Raw genomic sequence first — 23860 nt, forward strand, 5'->3', positions numbered from 1 at the left:
GGAAAACGGAAGACAATTCCACAGGCGTGCAGTTCTAAGAAAGAAGCTTTGTTCATGGAATCTACGTTTAGGTTAAGGCACAGATAAAGAGTGGGGGAAATTATTGATAGTGTTTACAGCTAGACGAGTGTTTCTTGTGAAAGTTTGGCGAGGGGGGACCATAGATTGAAGCTCAGTTGAACACCTTCCATGAAAATAACGATACATCAGAGACAAACTCGCAACATCTCTTCTGTGAGATAGAGGTTGCAAGGAGGAGAAAAGGACATCTCCTACGAGGCTACGAAGTCTATTTTGAACTCTATCAAGGCAGGACAAGACCTTTCTAGCAGCTCCTGCCCAGATGTGGCAACAGTATTCCATCCTTGAACGTACCTGGCTCTTATATAGGTAGAGAATAGCATCAGCAGTGAGATATCTACTGGATCGATAGAAAGATCCCACCATTTTTCCAGCGGCCTTGGCAACAGATTTGATATACATGTTCCAATTAAGATCAGGAGTAATGGTCAAGCCCAGAAGCTTGTCAAAACTTGAGGCCTCCTGAAGACGAGAGCCATTCATTTCAATTGATGACAAATGTGAATTAGAATGTTGATGATGTAAAGAGAGAAGCTTGGTTTTAGATGCATTAAAAGTAACCAGCCACTCCTTTCCCCATTGTACTACGTGCTCAAGATCAGAGGAGAGAGAATTGGAGAGAACTTGGTCGTTTACTGTCTTAGATGTGCTACCATAAATGGTAGTGTCGTCAGCATAAATGTCTACAAATGATGTAAGGATATGATTTGGAAGATCATTAATGTAGATCAGGAAAAGAGTTGGGCCCAGGATGGATCCCTGAGGGACACCGGCATTAATACTGTGAGCTTCTGATTTTTGCCCCTCAACTACTACTCTTATGAACCTATCAGAGAGAAATGATTTAATAATTGAGAAGACTTTTCCAGCTATACCATAGCTAGCGATCTTCCTTCTAATTGATTTGGGTTTTGATCATCTGACGAGATCGACAGAATAATTTTATTGTCCTGTCTATTGAAACAACTTGTAACGATTTAAGTAAAAATTCCCGAGGTTGATGTAATCGAAACATTTTAGCTCTACTAACGCAGTGAGCACTTTATTTATATTTATACATGCTCGAATTAGAATATACTAGTTATTATGACCTAATATATGACAAACAAACAGATCAGAATACAGCTTTCTTATAATATCAAAACAAATGGATGCATTAATACACTTTGATGTTAAAGGGCTTATTGTTTTAGGAAGATATTAATAACAATAGAAAATAAATAATGTTGTTTATATAAAATAAATAAGTCAAATGTAATGTGCCATTCTTATTAGTATGCGTGCATATATATGCATTTCTATTTATTTTATAGATAACATAGTAATACATATTTTGCTGTCATTTTCCATTTAGTGTCGTGCTTATTCAAACATCCATCTTAAGATCTTGAGAACTATTCACCTACTTTTAACGTGACATCTTTGTAAATAGGAAAAACGTTTCTTAGGTTTGCTCGTGATTAGCCTCTAGGATATTCTAACATTGTGCATAGATCATGAGACATCTTTTATTTAAAATATATGTGCCATTTTACCCGTTCACAGATTATAACTCTGCTTTATTATAGTGTCATTTTTTTTCTTTTAATAATAAATAAAATCTCTCGACTCAGCTCTTAAAGAGTGAGAGCGAAACCGGCCAGCTGGTTCCCGTCTTTTTTTATTATTATTATTTCTCTTTTAATCATTAATATAAAATATGAGACTTTTTAGTAATTGAAATATTTTAATTTTATACGCCAAAAAAAATCACGAAATATACATATAAGCAAACGCTCTAAGAGAAGTGAATCTCTGATTTAAAAAAAAAAAACTATAAAGCGGAATACTAGCACCCGTATTAAGCTGGCCTGCATGTTTACTTGTTTCTGGCTATCTTGCTCTTGCTTGTTACTGGATCTCAACATTTTAAACCGAGAGAATGACTTAGTTGTCGTACAAAGTTAAAAATCTGTAAAAACATCTTTGTGCAGATACTCTCTCAGACATAATTATTTTCCGGCACAGGGACTTTCAGTGACTGAGGGAGTGGCATTTGCCTGACAAGATATTGCAATCATCATATATTGCTATGAACAAAAATATATAAATATATATAGATTATTTTATATAAATGTTTATCATTATTACCTATAGATGTTAGTGTTTCACGCTTATGCAGTCTTCAATGTAGGAAATCATAATTATTTCTGGTCAGAGTATCTAAACTCATTTGACAAATAATATTTAGCTTTACACCCTTATATTCAATCCCTAGGTCAACATTAATTAATCTATGGGAGGCTGGAAATTATACTTAAAACGGCAAGATACATACAGAACATTATTCATATATTGTTTAACGATAAAGGTTGAACCATTATATGTCGGTCATCGCCAACTAACGTACTGTAATGAAGAAATGAATGTCTAATTATGACTCCCGTTTTATTATCTTTTGATTAATTTATCTACGGCGGTATACTTCAATACTTCTATTCTCACTTGAGGCCAATTATTTACTGAGAAGAAGTGGTGTGTCACAAAATCTGTAAACACTTCATTTCAAATGTTTTCATTTCATTTGTTTTTAAATCCCACCTCAAAATTAAATTCACGAGAAACTATTTCAAAGAAAAACAATATATTTAAAGATTAACTCGTCGAATTGGCAAAAACATATTCTATTAATCATTAAATGAAGTAAGGTATTCTATATAAATAAAACAGTGGGTGGGTGTGTCTGTTTGTGTGTAAATATTTAACCGATAAACTCTTAAACTACTGGTCACGCAACACTGATATAAACATGAAATATAGATCTTAGAACAATGATTGCTTATAATGAGTAGAATTTTTGTTTGGGTTTATAAATAACGCGTAGACACATATATCGGCAAGTTGAAATACAAACTGGTCATTTCAATTTGACGACGTATTTTTACTTCTTACTGCTCACCCTCAAATATAATTAATTGGTTCAAATCGTTTAATATTCAATCTTTCTTTGCTATCTTTAGCTGCATCAGTAGGAGACACGGCTGGAGCGTTGAATATTTTAGTTTCGATTCTGACTGAAGGCACCCAAGTTATTGTTTTAAACTTTTGAACTACTATAATATAGGTACAATATAATATTAAATAGAGAAATCTGCATAAATTAAAATATTTTAAGTGTATTCTATGACATATCCCGCTTATTAAAAATAAAATAATATTGGATCTTTGATTGATATCCCGCACATATACAAAAGGCAAGTGTCTTGCGCCTATGATAGATTGATAATTGCCTCCGTTGTATTAGTACTTCAGAATTCTGTCGAAACAACTGACCTGCTAATTATCGCCTCCCTCTCTTTGCTAAAAAAAAAACCTTGAGTCATAAACTAATCGAGCACTAGTCTACTATCTTGTACCTATTTACTATGCCTCCCCACGGGACAGAGTTAGACACCAGGGTCGTTTTTTAACGTGGAGAAAAGGTACAAAAATAAAAATTGTCTCAGTCGTGAAGGATTTCTCCTTCACCGAAAGAGAACAAGAAATAGAAGTGCAGCATCTGAAGAACAGATACTACACTTTGATCTTGTCTCGAAGGCCAAGTAATCTCTATCTTGTAAATGCTAAGTTCCATTCTGGCCCACGGTAAAAATTTAAGCAAATCCGTTCTACTGTGGATATGTTCATTGGACAAGGCAGGAGAAGCAAGTACTCTAACCCTGTTTATATCCTAAGCTTTTGACAAAGTCTAGTATGTTAGGCTTCCCATGAAAATTAAATCATATGTTATTTCTGGACGAATACGCTACATAATGAGATTCTACCTAGACAAGAGAAAGATTCAGGTTAACGGGAATTTTTTTTTTTGTTTTTGTTTTGTTACATGAGAGTCACCATTTATCAAGGCCCGGAGATCGTATGCCTAAACAATATGATATCTATGCATGTGTGCCTCTTGCTTGGATCACTATTCCTTATATTCATAACACACCTCCTTGAAAAAAGCGTATTCGAGGTGGATATATTTGCTGATGATACAACGCCTCATGATATACATGCATGGAAAAACGAATGGCCACATATCCAAAATAGACGGCAGGGACACTACAAAACAACAGTCAGTCTAAAATGGAATAGGACCGTAAATGTATAGTAATATTTTAGGGAGCTAAGACTAAGCTTTGTTTCTTTAGCAACTACAAAAAACATTCTCAACCACTGACTGCGATGACAAATAACATCTTACACGTGAGCTCATCGTTGAAATTCCTCGACTTAATATTTGTAGGCAACATGAATTGAAATAAATACATTGGGGACATTGCCAAGGCAGCTACAAAGTAAGTGGACTTCTACCGTAATATAAAATTACTCAAGCAATATAGTATCTTAAATCTTTATGAAGCAACTATTAGTCCGTGCATGGAGCATTGATGCCACATATTTTCTCGTGCATCTTCCATTCATCTCTGGCTTTTAGACAAGGTCCAAAATTAAGTCCTAAATCTAATGAGTCGCGTACTGTCAGCCGAGCTCTAACCCCTGTCTCATCGCCGAAAAGTTGCATCCCTGTTCCTCTTTTACTCGTACTTTAATGGCATGTGCGCTGATGAACTCATGAAACTTGACCCACATAATCTTGACTAACCTGACAAGCAGCAAAATTGCACACTTTCGCGTTTGTCGTCCTTAGATATCAAAAAGCCTTCTACTCTAATACTTTTTTCTTCCAAATTGATAAACTTTGGAATTCTTGTATTGTTCCCTGCTTTCCTGACTGTATAAACCTGCAGACATTTAAATGTAATTGAAACATCTTTTTGCTTAAATACTCACAGTCCCCTGTTAGTCACAATCCCAAAGAGTAGCCCCATTGTGTCCAATGTGCCTTGTTTGAGGTGATAAACAATAAAAGAAATGATATCAGTTTAAATAGTTAAATTTTACGTGCAAATTCTTTAAATGTTGCCCTAAAAAAAAATTCTTCGCAACACTTTGGAAAACTTTCATCAGTTCGTCCCGTATTCAAAGATTTTGGAGATCGGTCCGCAAAAATAAATTATGTGTCCCTATAAAGAATTTGAAGCAGAAAATCTTACAAAATTACTGGATTCGATGTTAACCCAGAAGTGTTTGTATGCCGTAAAGCAAACAACTTAATTGAACAACAGAATCTCTGGGCTTAGAAATGATATTTCAAATATAAGCGTGAGAAATGAAAGAAAAAGAAGACGGACTGATTGACCCAATTATAATGATGAGTTAATCAAGAAAAAATAAATCCTGTTTAGCGATGTAAATGCAATCTTTAAACGTAAACATGATTAGCCGATTAGAACACGGACGAACAATAAGCTATCTACAAAGTTTGTGAGATTGTTAGGTGAATCGACGGTTAGAGATTAGAAATATCCCCTGTAAATCCGGATGAATCAACATATTACACTTTCACACAGGCTAGGTAGAAGCTAACGGTTGTTAAGTGATTAACAGCACTGACTGAAACCTAGTTGTACTGAGTTCGAATCCGGTTTATTAAACGGAAACACGCTTATATAAGATGTTGGCAATTTTTACGTGGTCCCTTTCTGTATTATAGAAACAAGTGAAGCATGCATGGTCCCCCGTGAGTGCACAGTGAAAGTGACAAAGTTCAGCATTTGCCTCCCCCACCCATTAAGCCTCAAAAGTACCCAGGGGATGTAAAATTCTGGGGAAAATGAACAAACGGTGCAGTTTTAGGCCTTAACATATGAAAATTTGAGTTCTGCACCATGCAAAAAAAGAAATGACTAAGTCCATCATTTCCCCCCACTTAGCCCCAAATGTCCCCAAGGCCTTAACATATTTAAATTTGAGTTCAGCACCATGCAAAACTGCTAAATAGACATACACAGAAAACTTTGGACAAATATGGTAAAATAGTCCCAAAAATGGATTGTTTTTATTAGCTCTAAAAGGGCCCCTGGGACACACCCAAGAGTTATCGCGAAGCATAGATAAACAAAAAATAGAAATCAGTTAGTTACAACTTTTCCGAAAGTGTTATAAAAATCTGACGCATCAATTTTTTTTTAATAAGCACAAAAGTGTCAATTTTAGCCCTTTTCACCTGAAAGGCACCCTTAGGGGAGCAACCGGAGTTTTTCTCGGAAAATCTGTTCCGTTACATTTTTACCCGTATGATGTTTAATGTTTGTGCAAAATTTCCAAAAATTCCAAGTCATAGTTATTGAGAAAAGTGTGGGCAAACGAATGCACGAACGGACAAGGGTGAATTTATAGGTCAACTCTCCTTTTGCCGAGGGATCAATGATCTAAGCAGAAAGATATCGGGTAAGCCAATGCCAACAACGTTCATGAGAAATGATAACCTGCTTGATTCTGTTCTTTACATTGGTTTGCAGCTGTTGTTCCTAGAATCAGGTACTTATAGATGTGATCGCAAGTTATTGTAAAAATCAATAAGTAAAAATGCTTTTGTGAAATCGATTAGAATCGAACCTGACTCAACTAAATTTTCGGAGTGACATTTTTATCTACATGTAACTTCAGTACTCCTAGGCCGATTAATCGGCAATCAGAAAATCGGAAATTTGGGAGTATCGTGACTGGTATTGGAATCGGATCATTTCGCGCCTATTTTTCGATGTCAAAGCTGATTTTTTTGTTTCGTCTTTGTCCTTAATTTTTTACTGCTAATTCTATTGATGAAATTTTTAGATTTTAAACCGTCTTTAAAACTAAAATCTTTCAACCCCCCCCCCACCAAAAGTGTCTTTTTACGTTTACAAAATATATGCACATATTACAAAGGCATTTACGATAAGACGACCAGCAGCTCGCCACCAAAATTTCAACTATATAGATAAATATTTAGAAATGTAAAAAGAATCAGAATCACTATTTCAATCGGCCTCAGAGATTTCAAACAGAATCGGTAATTTCATCGGAATCGGGGAAGATATTGGAATCATTTTATCACTAGGCGTATTTAATAAAATATTTGCTTACTATCAATCTGAAATGCACTGACGAAATTGTAATTTCAGATTAACTCGCGATGAGGTCTCTACGAGAGATGCTTGAAGATATTTAAAAGGAATACCTCCTCCATGTTCAATTCGGTACCCCGGTGCTTTTAATTCTCAAGATATCTCAATTAATTTATAGTTTTGTCATGAAGCCACGTTTTATGAAAACTCTTGTCACGCTTGATCGTGTCAACCTACAAGTCAGTCATAACTTTTCACGGCTCCCTTATCTAAATGTAGATGTCACTTCCTCTAGCTAACGTTCCTACAGTAGAGAATGATCCCACAGACCTGATGCCTGTTCCTGTGTGATCTTTATTTTCTGATCATTTCAGTTGTTACTTTATATCATGAAGTCAATCCTAGCGGGCGTACTTTTACTATTTAACAAGCAGAGTTCAATAATTGAAAACGCTGTTCATAAGGAAAGAAACATGATTTCATATATATACATAAATACACGAGAGAAATCACTGACCATCATAACTGCAACTTATTCGGTGACAGTTCGTAAGTTTGAATTGAGGGGCTGAGTTCAGTAACAATGTCATTAGAAATTAATGAAGATATATCTCTTTGGATTAGCAAGATTTATTACACACACACTCACACACACACTCACACACACACACACACACACACACACACACACACACACACACACATATATATATATATATATATATATATATATATATATATATATATATATAGAGAGAGAGAGAGAGAGAGAGAGCCTGATAACGTGGTATCTCTGTAATTAGGTACGTCACATATGTAGCTAATATTATATTTATAATAGTCTGAATATGCTCTGTTCATTCATAGAGTACTCTTTGATAAACAGAGGACTTTCATTGGATTTACACGTAAGTAACTGTAACTATACAACCATTATTCACACACGCACACACACACACACACACATACATATATACATATGCCTGATGGTCGGGTCGCCAGCGACTAAAGCGGTTCCCCCACCAGACTTGTTTGGTGAGGAGGGTGGTTAGCCTCCCTGAAGGATTAAAAACAAGACCATCCAAAGGGCGAATGAACCCTTTTTGGGGGTCAACGGCCAACTAGCAGCGTGTGTGTGTGTGTGTGTGTGTGTGTGTGTGTGTGTGTGTGTGTGTGTGTGTGTGTGTGTGTGTGTGTTGGTGTGGAGAGGGCTCCCGTAAGCCGTTGTGAAGGCAACCTTTCTAGGAGAAGCAAATCTCTGATTTACAAAAACATAAAGCGGGAGACCAATACTCGCATTAAGCTGGTCTGCAGTTGAACTTGTTGCTGGCTATCTTTGTCTTGCTTGTTGCTGGATATCAACATTTTGAACTGAGAGAGAGAGACTTAGCTGTCGTACAAAGCTAAGACTCTGTAACATCATCTGTGTATAAATACTCCCTCAGGAATTTGTCTATTAAAATGGTTCTGTGTCGGTGGAAGTCATGTTTGGGCTCATAGACTAAGTGTCTGAAGGAATGGCACTTGTCTGACAAGACGTTGCAATCATCATCATATATATAGTAATTTATACAATATACTTATATATATATAATTACTATATATATATGATGATTGCAACATCTTGTCAGACGAGTGCCACTCCCTCAAACACTTAAATTAATCGCCATATATATTTTATAAATTACTAACTAGCTCTAACTACGTATTGAGCACTTTTGAAGTAAATACTTAAAGTTTACGCATATTTCGTATATTAATTTTATGTGAGTAAATTAAGTAGTTATATATATATATATATATATATATATATATATATATATATATATGCACACAACATGGACAACGTTAATCGCGAGAAATTAAGATTTATATAAAGCGTAAATGTTTAGACAGCATGAGTGATCTTATAATGATTTGTGCATGTAAGATAAAGTGGCCGACTTTTATTTCAACTTTGACAACTGAGACAAAATGTATAACTATACTCACCACAATTATTAAAATTTACTTAATACTCTCATCGTGTTTCTTATCTTGCAGCTAGCAATCATTCTATTTTATTGATATTTATCCTTGAGTGGCGTTTGGCCTAATAATTAGTAACCCATTAATAAAATGAATATATCTAGCATATTATGTGAATTATGTCGGTATTTTTCAATAAATAATACTTTTATCCTTATGTATCAAATACTTTTATTTGCTCATAGCGAAACGAGAACAAAACAAAACACATTCAGATCTGTACGTATTGGAATACTTGTTTAAAACTAATTACTTATATATTTTTTTGTTTTCTTTTTCAATTTAATTAGAGGCATTAGTTGGCAGTCTTCGCTGATTTTTCCACAAAATTATATTTTCAAATTAATCAAGTCTCTATTGCACGTGTTAAAATAGTTCTTCGCCAATTTGATTACGTTTTAATTTAAAGGCTTGATAACAGGATCTAAAGAAGTCTTTACATCTAATTGTTATAGTATACTATGTACACACACACACATATATATATACATGCATATAAATATATATATACATACACACACGTATATATATACACATACATATGCACACGTATATATATATATATATATATATATATATATAGATATAGATATAGATATAGATATATAATGACTAGGGCTAGGACAACATCATATTCTTTTCATTGTTTTGGCTCTTGAGTGTGTATCCGTGGACATCTTATATGCTTTTATATAGAGTGAGTTGGTTCTGGATCGATTAACTGTGTCTAATTGTGTCGGATACATACCCGCCAGTCAAAATAATGATAAGACTATTCTGTTGCTATAGCCCTAATAATGACTAATACTGTAAAATGGACATTCGATTAGTCATACCGATACTGACAGTGTCAAATGGTATCAGTGGAGTTGGAAAAACCACTACGTTTTCATTCACAGATTAACTCTCTTGATATAAAGCTTGAATTTAACCGACACATACACATACGTAAAACCAAATTAGAAGCTAAGATCTATTAATATACAAATATTATGAATTCTCATGCCTGATATTAACAGCTGATTTCGAGATTTGTAACTTAACATAGATATTTTAATAAAATCGCTTTGTACTCTAATAAAGTACTTTATGAAAACGGATTTAAAGTACAAATGCACTAACTATACACTTCATGCCAGAAATAAACACTAAAAATGATTTTAGAATATAAAAGCCTTAAAAGCCTGTAAAAATCAGAACAAAATTGCATAAGAAGTAAAGTTTGTTATAAGATATATACCTCAGAGTCTGTGGTCATAATTTTCATCAATACCTGCCTGTTTCGAACGCCATTTTAAATTACTTCATACAGGATTCAGTCAATATGTTGCACAATGTGTCATTGATCCAAATTGAACGAACCATCGCTGCAGTTGGCGTGTTAACAGGCTTGATTGAGCCTAAACTGGAATCGTCTTCGAAATGCATTTATTATTATTTAAGATTGGTCTTGAAATTGTATTTATTTTGCATTTTCATTGAATTATATTCGGTATTGTACTGTGGCGCGTTTAAAATTATCCTTGCGATTGTATTCTGAATTATCGTGGATTTTTAGATTGTCATATTTATATGGAAATAGTGTGGAACGTATTTTAGAATCATCTGTAACATACTTGGAATTTATGGAAATACACTAAAATTTGTTATTGTAATTATCTTAGAATTGTATGGAAAAACAATTTAGTATTTTATTAAAGGAGTTTCGGAATTGTCTTTTGAACTGACGATGATGAGTATTTTACTGTATTGTTAGTTGAAAAAATCACGGAATAAAAAGATTACTTAAAATGAATAAATTATCCAAAAGGACGGCTTAAGTATTTGTTTGCATTAGACATGAAAACAAAACACGCTGTTGTCAGTTGATAAACAGACTTGTTAAATATTATTTTATGGAGAGGATGTCCTAGGAAATAAACTTTGTTCATGGAATGACGTTTGGTTTTTGTTACAGACAGAGGCAGACAAGGACGTTATTTGCTACGAAACGGTGAGAAAACGAAAATAGACTATTTGACACTAGATTTGAAAGTAGGTTTTGTACTCTATCAGGGCAAGAAAGAGTGCTCGGAGCGAAACCTCCCCAGATATAACATTTTTTGATTAATCATTATTTTTATGACATATCTGGCTTTATGCAGGTAGGAGACTTCAAAGAGGGGGTACCTTCTGGAGGAGGCGAATAATCTCACAATTGTTTCAGTGACATGAGCATCTGATTTGATGTAAGTATTCTCATTCGGGTCTTGTGTTAAATCTGTTCCAATAGCTTATAAAAGTAGGGAGCATTCTAAAGGAGAGAGCCATTTATTTCGACTTAGTAAAACTAGGACTTTGGCGTTGGTGGCAGAAAAACTTTGTTTTGAGGGCGTTTAATGTAAAAGGTCACATTTTCCGTAATTAGAGTGAGGAACATTTTTTAATAATTTGGATCATTAATATTCGTTAAAGTGTTATTAGAAATGAGTTTGTCGTCTGATTAGATGCTAACGAATGATCGCAAAATATGATTTAGAAGATAATTTACGAAAATCAGAAGATTGAACTGAAAATAAATATTTGAGGCACACTGCCATTGATACTGTGTGTTCGAACTTTTTCCACCTAGCAACTAGTTTTATCTACTTGTCAGAGATAAAAGAAATCGATGATTTAGATGATATTCTATAACTAACAAGTTCAACAAACCTTTCCGCCAAGCCTTATCGAATAAATTTGACAGATGAGAAACTGTCGCCCTGTTAATTCCTCCGACTCTTTTGACTTTCCGCTACTCTCGGGCATAGAAATGGCATTCCCGATGTTGTGTCGTTGGGCTAAACGACGATAGAGAACGATTACTTTCAAAATCTTGGTCAGCGTGATATCACTCCACACCTACGCTATGATTTTTCTTGTAGTCGAGTAATTCTCGCAGCTTTCCTAAAAGCACCAACTCGACGGTGTGGTTTTATGCAAAACATATACAGAGGCATCCTCTAATATAAAGGATACACAACAATTGTCTTGTATTTTTGGTTAAATATATTATTGTGTTTACAGGAAGCATGTATGAGAGTTATTGTTCGTGATTTAGGATGTCAAATCAGTTAGCTCAATTCGCGACCTTTACTTCGGCATTGCAAAAATAATAAGAGGGGGTTCTTGAAAATTTAGCCGACTGTCTCTCAGAACAAATTGTGAAAAACACACAAAATCTTTCTGAAAAAATATCTTCAGTTCGTTTTATGCCTTCACCTTTATAAACAAGCAGAGTTACCTGGATACCAGAATAAATATTCACGTAATCTCCAATACGTACTGCGATAAGCTACCGCCGATCTCAAGCGTAGTTTTTTTCATTCGAACGTTTCCAATGGAAGTGTACTTTGACCAAATATGTTCGCATTAATATTATACCTTACACCATCTGAACTGTGTAGCTTTAACAGTTTGGACTTCCCCGAAAATGTTTTATTTTACACGTGTGAATTGGATATTGAAAACTGTTGTTGCTGGAACGCATTGCTTTAAATATTCACAAGTACATACATACACACACAAACACACACACACAAATATATATATATATATATATATATATATATATACATAATACATATATGTGTGTGTATGTATATATATATATATATATATATATATATATATATATATTTAATTGTATTATCTTTGTCGGAGCTATCAGCGCATAGTCATATGTGCAATATCGTAATATCACAATTAGTACGTAAGCAATTTAAATTGAAGGACTAAATCCATATTGCTTGTCACTAAGAACGTTGTTTTCCCTGGTGGAGTTAATAACCTCTTTAGTCTTTCCTCTTCTCTTTTTTGTTGCTTTTCTTTATATTTATATTGATAACATTTTTATACGTTGAAGTGACCTTCATTGGAAGTGATAATAATTTAGACACACTTAATTGTTAGTATATTTTGTTTTACTTTTCATTATTTTCATTTCATATCTCTTTTTCATTATCCATAATATTTTCTCCTTTTTTTGTTTTTTTTTTCTTTTAGTTTTTTTTTTGTTTTTTGTTTTTTTACTTATTTTGCTTTATTCCATGCCTCGGCTTCTTTTTGCAGTTTGCTGATTAAATTTTCACAATGTTGTTTTGTATGCAGATGTTTGGCTCATTATTATGATATGAGTGTGCTATTATTTCTACTCGAGTAATCAATGATTTTTCCAAAGCAGTAATTAATATTTAGGTCTTTTATTTTATCTGTAAATATGTAAGAGATGAGTCTCTTCACTTTTTTTTTTTTTTTTGTTATTGATTTTACTTTCTCCCCTATTTTGTTTATTAGGTATTTCATTTTTTTTACACAGGGATTACCACTTATCAAGGAGGCCATTCGAGGATAAAGGTTAAATAGTATACATTAGTCAATGTGATTATAGCGTAGTAAACATAAGTATTGGGAATTGTGTCAATTAGATTACATAGGGGGGGGACGGTTCATCAAGAACTTGTTTACGTATGAGTTGAAGACAATCAGATTGTAGTCAGTTGGAAAACAGGCAATCGAAAGAGAGACCCACAGGCGTGCAGTTCTAAGAAAGAAGCTTTATTCGTGGAATCTACATTTAGGTCTAGGCACAGACAAGAAGTGTGGGAAATTATTGATAGTTGTTTCGGCCAGTTTTTGTATTTGACTATTTCTTCCTCGCTGTATTCTTTGTCTGGTAATAATTTCATTCAGTTGTTTCATTATGTTGTGCCAGATTTTTGTTTGCGGTTTGAAGCTTGGAGGGGTCTTACTGTTTATTTACAGCATGTAATTGTCTTTTTATTTCAATTAGTTGCATCGTCAAAACAGTTCTCGGTGATGGGTTAGTCTTGCTTGGTGTGTAATTCTGTCTGGCGGCATTATAGTCAGAAGGTGTGACCTTAAATATTAGAAACTATTCGGATAGACCATTTGTGTGCTGTTGTTGATAACGTTGAACATTTCACATGCATCAGGTATTTATTATTGGCATTCGTTTCCCGAATATCTTTCTAGGTAGAATTATTCATAGAAATCGGGTATTTATAGGAAGGACCACATAAAGGTTGCTAACATCCTTTAGTGAAAGTACTTCTGTGGAATGAAGACGATTCGGACTTGGCATACCCATGTTGTTAATCTGTGTTGTTAACTACTTAGCCACCGCCCTTGTTGTTGCTCTTACGTTATTTATCTATTTTTAATTTTGCTTAATTTCTAATCTTGCTTTTTTTTATTTTCTAAATTTATCATAATATTTGAAAACAGTTTTTTTTTATCTAACAGAAATGAATTTTGCTGATACATTTTGCGGCTTTAGTTTCGCACGTTACTCATTAGTTTTGTATGGCAAATCTTGTGTAATTTGATCTCATTAAAATGCACGAAGTTCATTAAATTTGCACGTAGGCAAATTATCGAAGCCGAAACAAAAAAATAAATATTTCATAATCTGGCGGAAATAATTCAAGTTTAAATAAAGTAATCTATATTTGGAGGAAATACTACATCAAATGAGGAGTCATTGTATAGAAGTATGCTCATGGAATAAAAACCAAGTTGTTGTTTTTTGAAGACAAATTAAACTCTATTAAAATCCATTATTCTTGAGCGACTATTTTTCTAGAAAGATAAAATCCTAAATGTTATCATATGAAAAGCAGAATAATATAAAACTTTTTTCTGCCATTTTTAATAGAAATTAAAATTTTTAAATTTCCAAAAAATAGCACAATTCATTGCCATTTTTGTCTCACCCACACTTTAACTATTTTAAAAGGTTTTGGATCAGTAGTTTGTTTTTTTTACCAAAATAAGATTTGCTATAAGAATATGCAAAGATATTATACCTGAATTTCAAATAATTCTATCTTTTATCTTACTCAATAGATTTTTCGTGGCGAAATTAAAAAATACAAAAGTCAATGATAGTTTGAAAGAAGTTACGGTAGTTTTTACAGGACGGAATGAAGTTCAGTTAGTCCTGTAAACTTCTATATATACTTGTTTGTTTTGATTATTAAGTGAAGAATCAACTCTATAAGGGTTTAATATATATATCATGCGTACATAACCCTCGAAGTTAAGCAACGATGAGGATGGCCAGAACCAGATGAATGACTTTTGAGAATGCTAGGCGCCGTATGTGTAGGAGACAGTTCCTTAACCCTGTCTACCATAGCGAGAGCAATATCATGTAACAAAAAATTGCTGAAACAAATTGTCGAATTTTTAGCAGAATTCGCTATTATTTATCGATTTTATTTTTAGTTTGGTATCGATTATTCAAGCTTTTCCTATTTAATGGTGTATTAGCAATATTTGACTCACTAAAAGAAAAATATTAATTTATTTTTCAAAGATTTAAAAGTAGTGTTATTCGTTAAAATAATCAAAATATTCCATTTCGTTGCTAATCAACGAATTACACACTTAAAAAAAACAAATGATGAAAAATTCAACCCATGAAAAATAAGGATTTTACACCTAATAATCTGATACGAAAAGTACAGCGTTGTAAAGTCCATTCCTCAATTAATAATCGGTGGAAATTTCGTATTGATTGAATAATTATTTGATTTTTTGTTAATTCTTATAAAGAGAATCTGTCAAAAAATACGTACTCACTCCTTCCGTATTGTTCGTCCCTATAAAAAAGCAATTAATTACTTATATTTTCTTAATCGAAATGCTAATACAGGATGAATTATACAATCGATAACGAATACACACACACACATACATACATACATACACACACACACACGCACACACACACATATATATATATATATATATATATATATAAGAGAAAGTGTTTTTAAAGAAAACATTATTGTAAGACTATCTCTCGCAATAAGTTCATATAATTTTTTCACAGTTTACAATTTTTTCAAAACATTTTCATTTTCATGCATTGATATTAATTCTGCAATAAATATTGAGACTTTGAATGTTTTATCAAGCTGCTGATAAATATATTTGGACGAATCGAAAATCATGTTTTATAACATGTTTAATAACATATTATGTGTGGACATTCATATCTATATATATATATATATATATATATATATATATAAACTACTTCATTTAATCCAATAAATTGATATACGAAAGTATAAATTTATGCGTAAATTTTAGTAGTTACATTTACAGTGCTCAATACGTAGGTAGAGCAAGGTAGTAAGTTATAAATCATATATGGCAATTAAGCTACATAGGATTACCGCGTTTCATCCACGTTAAGATTTATCAGGCTTATAAATCCTAGCGTGGATGAAACGTGGAATATTCTGTGTAGTTTAATTGTCATATATATTTTAGAACTTACTATATATATATATATATATATATATATATATATGTGTGTGTGTGTGTGTGTGTGTGTGTGTGTATGTATGTATATATATGTATGTATATATATGTATATATATAAATATATATATATGTTCATTTGGATTTTTTGTCTGATTCTATGTATATTTAGTTGTAAATAATGTGTGAAGTTCGTCATCATGGTCTGCCTTCGGGTCGTGGGTTTTTGTGCACAAACATTTTATTTAAAAAAAAACTCTAACCGTTTCAAACGCTGTTATGTTCATTTGGATTCTTCGTCTCATTCTATGTATATTTAGTTGTAAATGATGCGTGAAGTTCGTCATCATTGTCTGCATTCGGGACGTGAGTTTTTGTGTACAAACATTTTATTTAAAAAAAACTCCAGCCGTTTCAAAAGCTGTTCTGTTCATTTGGATTTTCGTCTGATTTATTTATATTTAGTTGTAAATAATGTGTGAAGTTCGTCATCATTGTCTGCCTTCGGGACGTGGGTTTTTGTGTACAAACATTTTATTAAAAAAAAAACTCCAGCCGTTTCAAACGCTGTTCTGTACATTTGGATTTTTCGTCAATTTAGTTGTAAATAATGCGTGAAGTTCGTCATCATTGTCTGCATTCGGGACGTGAGTTTTTGTGTACACGCATTTTATTTAAAAACAAAAACAACAGGAATAGCGGGAGGAAAAGGGAAGAAAAGAGAAAAAGAGGAAAAAACTCTAGCCGTTTCAAACGCTGATCATCATCATTTGGATTTTTCGTCTGATTCTATGTATATTTAATTTGTTTTGGATTTTTTTTGTCAAACTCATTGAACTGTACCCATCACCTTCATCCTGATCATTGAGGATATATGAATTTTGGAACGCTCCTTCATGTGTATTTTACATATATGTGTATGTGTACGTGTGTGTATGCATATGTAAGTGCATGCTTATGTGTGCCTCGATGTGTGTATGTTTGCATGTGTGTTTACATACATATGTATGTTTGCGCGCATTCTGTGTGTATGCATGTATGTGTGCATTGATGTGTTTATTTCCATGGGTATGTGAGGTGGAGACGGTTCCCGTAAGCCGCGGTGAAGGAAACGCCCTCTAGGAGAAGCAAATCTCTGATTTAAAAAAAACATAAAGCGGGAGACCAGTACCCGTATTAAGCTGGCTTGCAGTTTAACTTGTTGCTGGCTATCTGGCTTTTGCTTGTTGCAGGATCTCAACATTTTGAACCGTGAGAGAGATTTAGCTGTGGTACAAAGCTAAATCTCTGTAACATCATCTTTGTATAGATACTCCCTCAGGCATTTGTCTATAAAAATAATCCTTCAACAATGGAAAAGTTGTGACGCATGTAGGCTTGAAATGCTGGAAGCATGTAATAATTGATCTGTCATCATTATATGTATCCGTGTGTGTATATAGGTATATGTGTACGTATGTTTATATATGTATATGTGTATGTATATGTATCTATGTGTATATGCATGTATATATGTATATATATTTATGTGTGTTTGTATGTATATATGTATATATGTTTGTGTGTGTATGTATGTATATGTATGGGTATATATATATATTTGTATGTTTGTGTATAAATGCATAGATATGTGTGTATATGTATATGTAGTTAAATGTATGTGGATGTATATCTGCATATATGTGTACGTATTTGTATGTATATATGTAGGTATATGAGTGTTTGTATTTGTATATGTGTGGATATATATGCGTATGTATTTGTGATGTATACATGTGTGTATGCATATGTATTATGTATTATGTATTGTTTATGTATGTATATATGTGTGTATGGAAGAGGAAGGTGACAAGCACACAGTACCCCACACTTGACGCATCAATAGGCCATTTGACACACTTCCAGTCCCTACCGCTGGCTAGCCTAGGCAAAAAGAAAGCAGAGTGCGTAAGTCTTCCCTGCCAGTACATAGCCTCTCCATAGGAAAGCTCCATGTAGTGCCTCCCCGCGGCGACACATGTAAATTGAGTACCTTGCGGACTCAAGCAGAACTACAGGAGACTCGGAGGTCGTCTGCCCCCAGACATGCGGCATGCCAGGCCCATCGTTGTATGGACAAGCCCTGATGCCCATGAACAGGCCCCCAGCTATGGGTAAATAGTACCACTGCCTTGTGGTTATTCGTTGGTTCGATAAAGGCTAAGGGAGTAAACCCTAAGAGAAAATATGGAGTGTAGCCCCACAGGCAGACAAGTGCTGTACTCAGCCTTGCTCTGGTAGCTACTGCAGTCAACCTGGTTCCGGACGTACTGGTACTTCCATTCCTCTGGGCAACACCAGCAAGACCGAGAGGGGGATTCTGACGATTGGGCAACCCAGTCTCTCCACAGATCTGCCTTGGCCAGCGCCCTGGAGAGAAAACTTCAGCTATGCATCTGTATAGGACTAAGCAGGGGAGCGACAGTTACCGGTTATAAGCCTACAGCTCAATTGGCGTACAGCTGGGCGCCAGGGGTCGGTCCTAACGGTGGGAGAAGTTATTTAATTTCATTGGACAGCTACCGCCTGCCACAAAGCTGAGCAGCCCTCAGTCAGTAAGGTGCTATCCCGCCACTGGCCACCTACCCTACTGAGTGCGTAGGGTATAGGATGATTCCAACAAGTGGCCAGTAACCATTGCACCAAACAAAACCAAAAGAAACACAAAGAACCCAACACTCAGGCTATGGTGCTGGAATGTTCGTACTATGACGACTGGCCGATCTACCGACATACGCAATATCTCCGATATTCGAAAAACTGCCATCATCAACAACGAGCTATCGAGGCTCAAAGTAGACATCGCTGCACTCCAAGAAACACGCTTAGCTGACACCGGATGCCTAAAGGAATCGGACTATACCTTCTTCTGGCAAGGAAAACAGGAAGAGGGGGTCCGGGAACACGGTGTTGGTTTCGCAGTCAGAAACTCACTGCTTCAGAACGTACAACTCTCTGATTCAGCTACTGAGCGCCTAATCTCACTACGACTGAACACCACAGATGGAACAATTAATTAACAACACTCGCAGCGCCTGACGACATCAAGGAGCACTTCTACACACAGCTGAATAGCACCATCAAGGCATTTCCACAAAATGAAGACCTGATTATACTTGGGGACTTTAATGCACGTGTGGGTGGCGACAACGATGCATGGCCGAGCTGCCTTGGTAACTTTGGAGTGGGCAAATGCAATGGTAATGGCCAGCGCCTTCTAGAACTCTGTGCCTACCATGACCTCTGCATTACCAACACATTCTTTGCTGCCAGACCGCATCACAGAGTGTCCTGGAGACATCCCAGATCAGGGCGTTGGCACCAACTCGATCTAATCATTACTAGACGAAGGTACCTCAAACATTTTCTGATGTCTAGAGCCTACCACAGTGCTGATTGTGATACAGATCATTCCCTAATATGCATTAGAGTCAAACTTCAACCCAAAGATTGCTACCAAACTAAACAGGAGGGTGTTGCCCGTATTGATGTTAGCAAGACCACATACTCAGATCGCAATGCGAAATTCAACGAGATGTTAACCTCCACCTTCAAAGGAGATAACACCCGGACTGCATCTGAACAGTGGGAAACACTGAAAAATGCCATCCACTCTACAGCTCTCAAAGTCTTTGGGAGGAGGACAGGTAGCAAACGCAATGACTGGTATGATGCCAACTCTGCTACCCTCAACCCTCTGATTGAGGCAAAGCGTTTGTCCTTGCTCTCATACAAGGCCAACCCATCTCCTACATCGCTGGCTGCACTGAGGCTTTCCAAAAGGGCAGTTCAAAAGGCTGTAAGAGAAGATGCAAACAACTACTGGATGGAACTCTCCAAGTCTATCCAGCATGCAGCTGATGCAGGAAATATAAAAAATATGTATAACGGGATCAGGAGAGCTACAGAACCCATAATTAACAAAACTGCTTCACTGAAGTCTAAATCGGGTGAACCCATACTAGACAAAGTTAAACAGCTAGACAGCTGGGTTGAACACTACTCCGAGCTTTACTCCAGGGAAAACATGGTACATCAGTCCGCCCTGGATGCCATTGATCGTCTACCACTGATGCATGAGCTCGATGAGGAGCCTTCCATAGAAGAACTATCCTGGGCAATAGACAGACTGCCATCAGGAAAAGCCTCAGGAAAGGACTATATTCCAGCAGAGGTCTTAAAAAGTGGAAAGGCTATCCTGCTTGAGCCCCTCCATAGTCTTCTGATACAGTGTTGGAGAGAAGGCTCAGTGCCTCGGGGCATGAGAGACGCAAATATCATCACTCTCTACAAACACAAAAGGGACCGCGGTGACTGCAACAACTACCGCGGTATCTCACTGTTGAGTTTCGTTGGCAAGCTATTCGCACGTATAGTATTACTGCGACTAAACGTTCTTACCGACCGAATCTACCCAGAATCTCAATGCGGTTTTCGTTCAGAGAGATCAACAATCGATATGATCTTCTCCCTACGCCAACTGCAAGTTGTGCAGAAGTGCAGAGAGCAAAACCAGCCTCTGTATGTTGCCTTCATAGACCTGACCAAGGCATTCGATCTCGTGAGCAGAGATGGACTATTCAAAATTCTCCCACTGATCGGATGCCCACCAAAACTCCTCAGCATCATAAGATCCTTTCATGATGGCATGAGGAGCACTGTGCAATTTAACGGTGGCATGTCTGCTGAGTTCGGGGTGAGGAGTGGTGTCAAACAGGGTTGTGTGTTGGCCCCAACACTCTTCGGCATCTTCTTCTCCCTACTCCTGAAGCATGCTTTCAAGAACACAACGGATGGTATCTGCTTGCACTCCAGGTCAGATGGTGGTCTCTTCAACATCGCCAGACTCCGCTCCAGGACAAAGACCAGGACAGTTTGGATAAGAGACATGCTGTTTGCCGATGATGCAGCTATAACATCGCATCAGGAAGATGGTCTTCAAAGACTGATGGACAGGTTTGCTAATGCTTGCAGCCTATTCGGTCTCACCATCAGCCAGAAGAAAACTCAAGTCATGGGACAAGCAACCGCCTCCCCACCCAGCATCACAATCCAAGGCACACCACTACAGGCCGTACGCCAGTTTCAATATCTAGGCTCCACTACTTCAGACACCCTCTCATTGGACGTGGAGCTAAACAAAATGATTGGTAATGCATCTACAACCCTCTCTAAACTAACTAAAAGAGTCTGGGAAAACAGGCACCTTACCACCTCCACCAAGATGACCGTCTACAGAGCGTGCATCCTCAGTGTTCTACTGTATGGGAGTGAATCCTGGACTACATACTCAACACAAGAGAGGAAACTCCAGGTCTTCCATATGAGGTGTATACGTAGGATACTTGGTATCACATGGCAGGACAGAGTGAGTAATACTGATGTTCTGCAGAGAGCGGGCATCCCATCCATTTACTCCCTACTGCGTGAGCGACGTCTTCGCTGGCTGGGCCATGTGCGCAGGATGGATGATGGGCGCATCCCTAAAGACCTTCTCTATGCCGAGCTTGCCTCAGGCTCAAGAAAGAGGGGGCGACCCCATCTTCGCTACAGGGATGTCTGCAAGCATGACATGAAGGCTCTCTCGGTGGACAGGAATACATGGGAAGCCTCTGCAGCTGACAGAACTGCCTGGAGGAAAATGATACGCCAGGGGATTATCATCAGCGAGAGGACCCTCCATGTTGAAAATGCTGCAAAGAGAGTTAGGAGAAGAGCGAGTGTACAGGCGGAACAGCCGGACGAAGCGGCAAATTGCATAACAACCTTCGTATGTCAAGGCTGTGGCAGACTATGCAAATCAAGAATTGGTCTCTACAGTCACACAAAAGGATGCAAACAGGAAACATCTTAATACGGCGCTGATCCATAGTCGTTTCGACTGACGGATGCCGCACATGTGTGTATGTTTATGGATATATGTGTGTATATGTGTGTGTATGCGTGCATGTATATAAATATATGCACAGCAGTGACCGTCTTCAGTGTCATGTCTGCTTCAGTGTGTGAATTCGCCGGTACCACTAAAAAAAAAGTAATATTATGGCTCATGTCAGTAATTTCCCCCACTCTTTATCTGTGCCTAAATCAAAACGTAGATTCCATGAACAAAGCTTCTTTCTGAGAAGTGCACGCCTGTCAAATTCTCTTCCGTTTGCCTGTTTCCAACCTGACTACAACTTGGATGTCTTCAAGTCCAACATAAACAAATTCCTGATTAATCGCCCCCTTAAGTAAGACACTTTATCAAATCTCCAGTATCAACTATTACTACGATATTATCCCATTGATTATTGTACACACAATAATCCTTATCCTCGAGTGGCTTCAGGGCCTTGATAAATGGTGATCCCCCATGTAAAAAAAAAGTAAATAATTAAAAAACAATTTTAATTTAATTTAATTTAAGCGACTGGAATACGAAAATAATTTTTTTCTTATTCTTTCAGATTATTTTGATAGTCTTAAATATTTCTATTCTTTAGAGTTCATTCTTATTTCATTAAAGTAAACTATTTAGACTGACATATTTTAGGCATAAGCCATGAACAATATATTTTTTCAACTTAAAACATGTTTTGCTAAAAAATAACCAATGGATTTATTTTAATGTTTTCTTGAATTTTTATAGCAGATTTCATCGTAGACGCTGAAATAAAAATCAAGTCATCAAACTATACCGTAGACTGAGGAAGAGGCTAGCTAAGGAGAAACAATGACAAAATTTATATAAATGTATTTTTTTAAGAAATTATAAATGGGATTGGCTTTTCTTTCTTAGTTGGCATACTTCTCTTTTTTTATATGTTCCATGAAATTTGTATTTTATGAAATTTGCCATTGTTTTCGAAGTCATCTCATCGAATAAATGCGAAGTTTTTTCACCTATCTTAACTATATAACGTTTTAATGGGTTATGTTTGTTTTGTTCTCTGTAGTATAGTTTAATTAGTGATAATACATTCCTATCAAACATTATCTCCTCTCGTTAGGAGGGAACGGTTTGGCCCTCACGATACCGTCCTCCCTGGATGACCTTTTATTTAATTCAATCCTCACCTTAACCAAGGCACAGTGCTACTTTGAAGTAGGGGCTACATCGGGAACATAAGAGATGAACGTGTTTTCACATGCAGTCATAAACGTTGGTTTAAATTTAGTAAATATAAACAACCTTAAATCATTAAAAATGTTCCTTATTAATATTCAATATTAAAATTAAACTATAACTTGACATGCTTATTAATAATAATTTTTGATCATCAATATTATTGTTATTATTAATTGATCTGATATATCGATCATTATTATTATTATTATATATATATATATATATATATATTGTATTTAAACCAAATTCAGATTTATAATTTTATTCTATTTTATTTCTATATATAACCCATATTAATTTGCTTGTCAAGTAA

Source organism: Euprymna scolopes, chromosome 5, assembly GCF_053919585.1.
Source record: "Euprymna scolopes isolate OS-2025 chromosome 5, ASM5391958v1, whole genome shotgun sequence".
NCBI classification, from domain to species: domain Eukaryota; kingdom Metazoa; phylum Mollusca; class Cephalopoda; order Sepiida; family Sepiolidae; genus Euprymna; species Euprymna scolopes.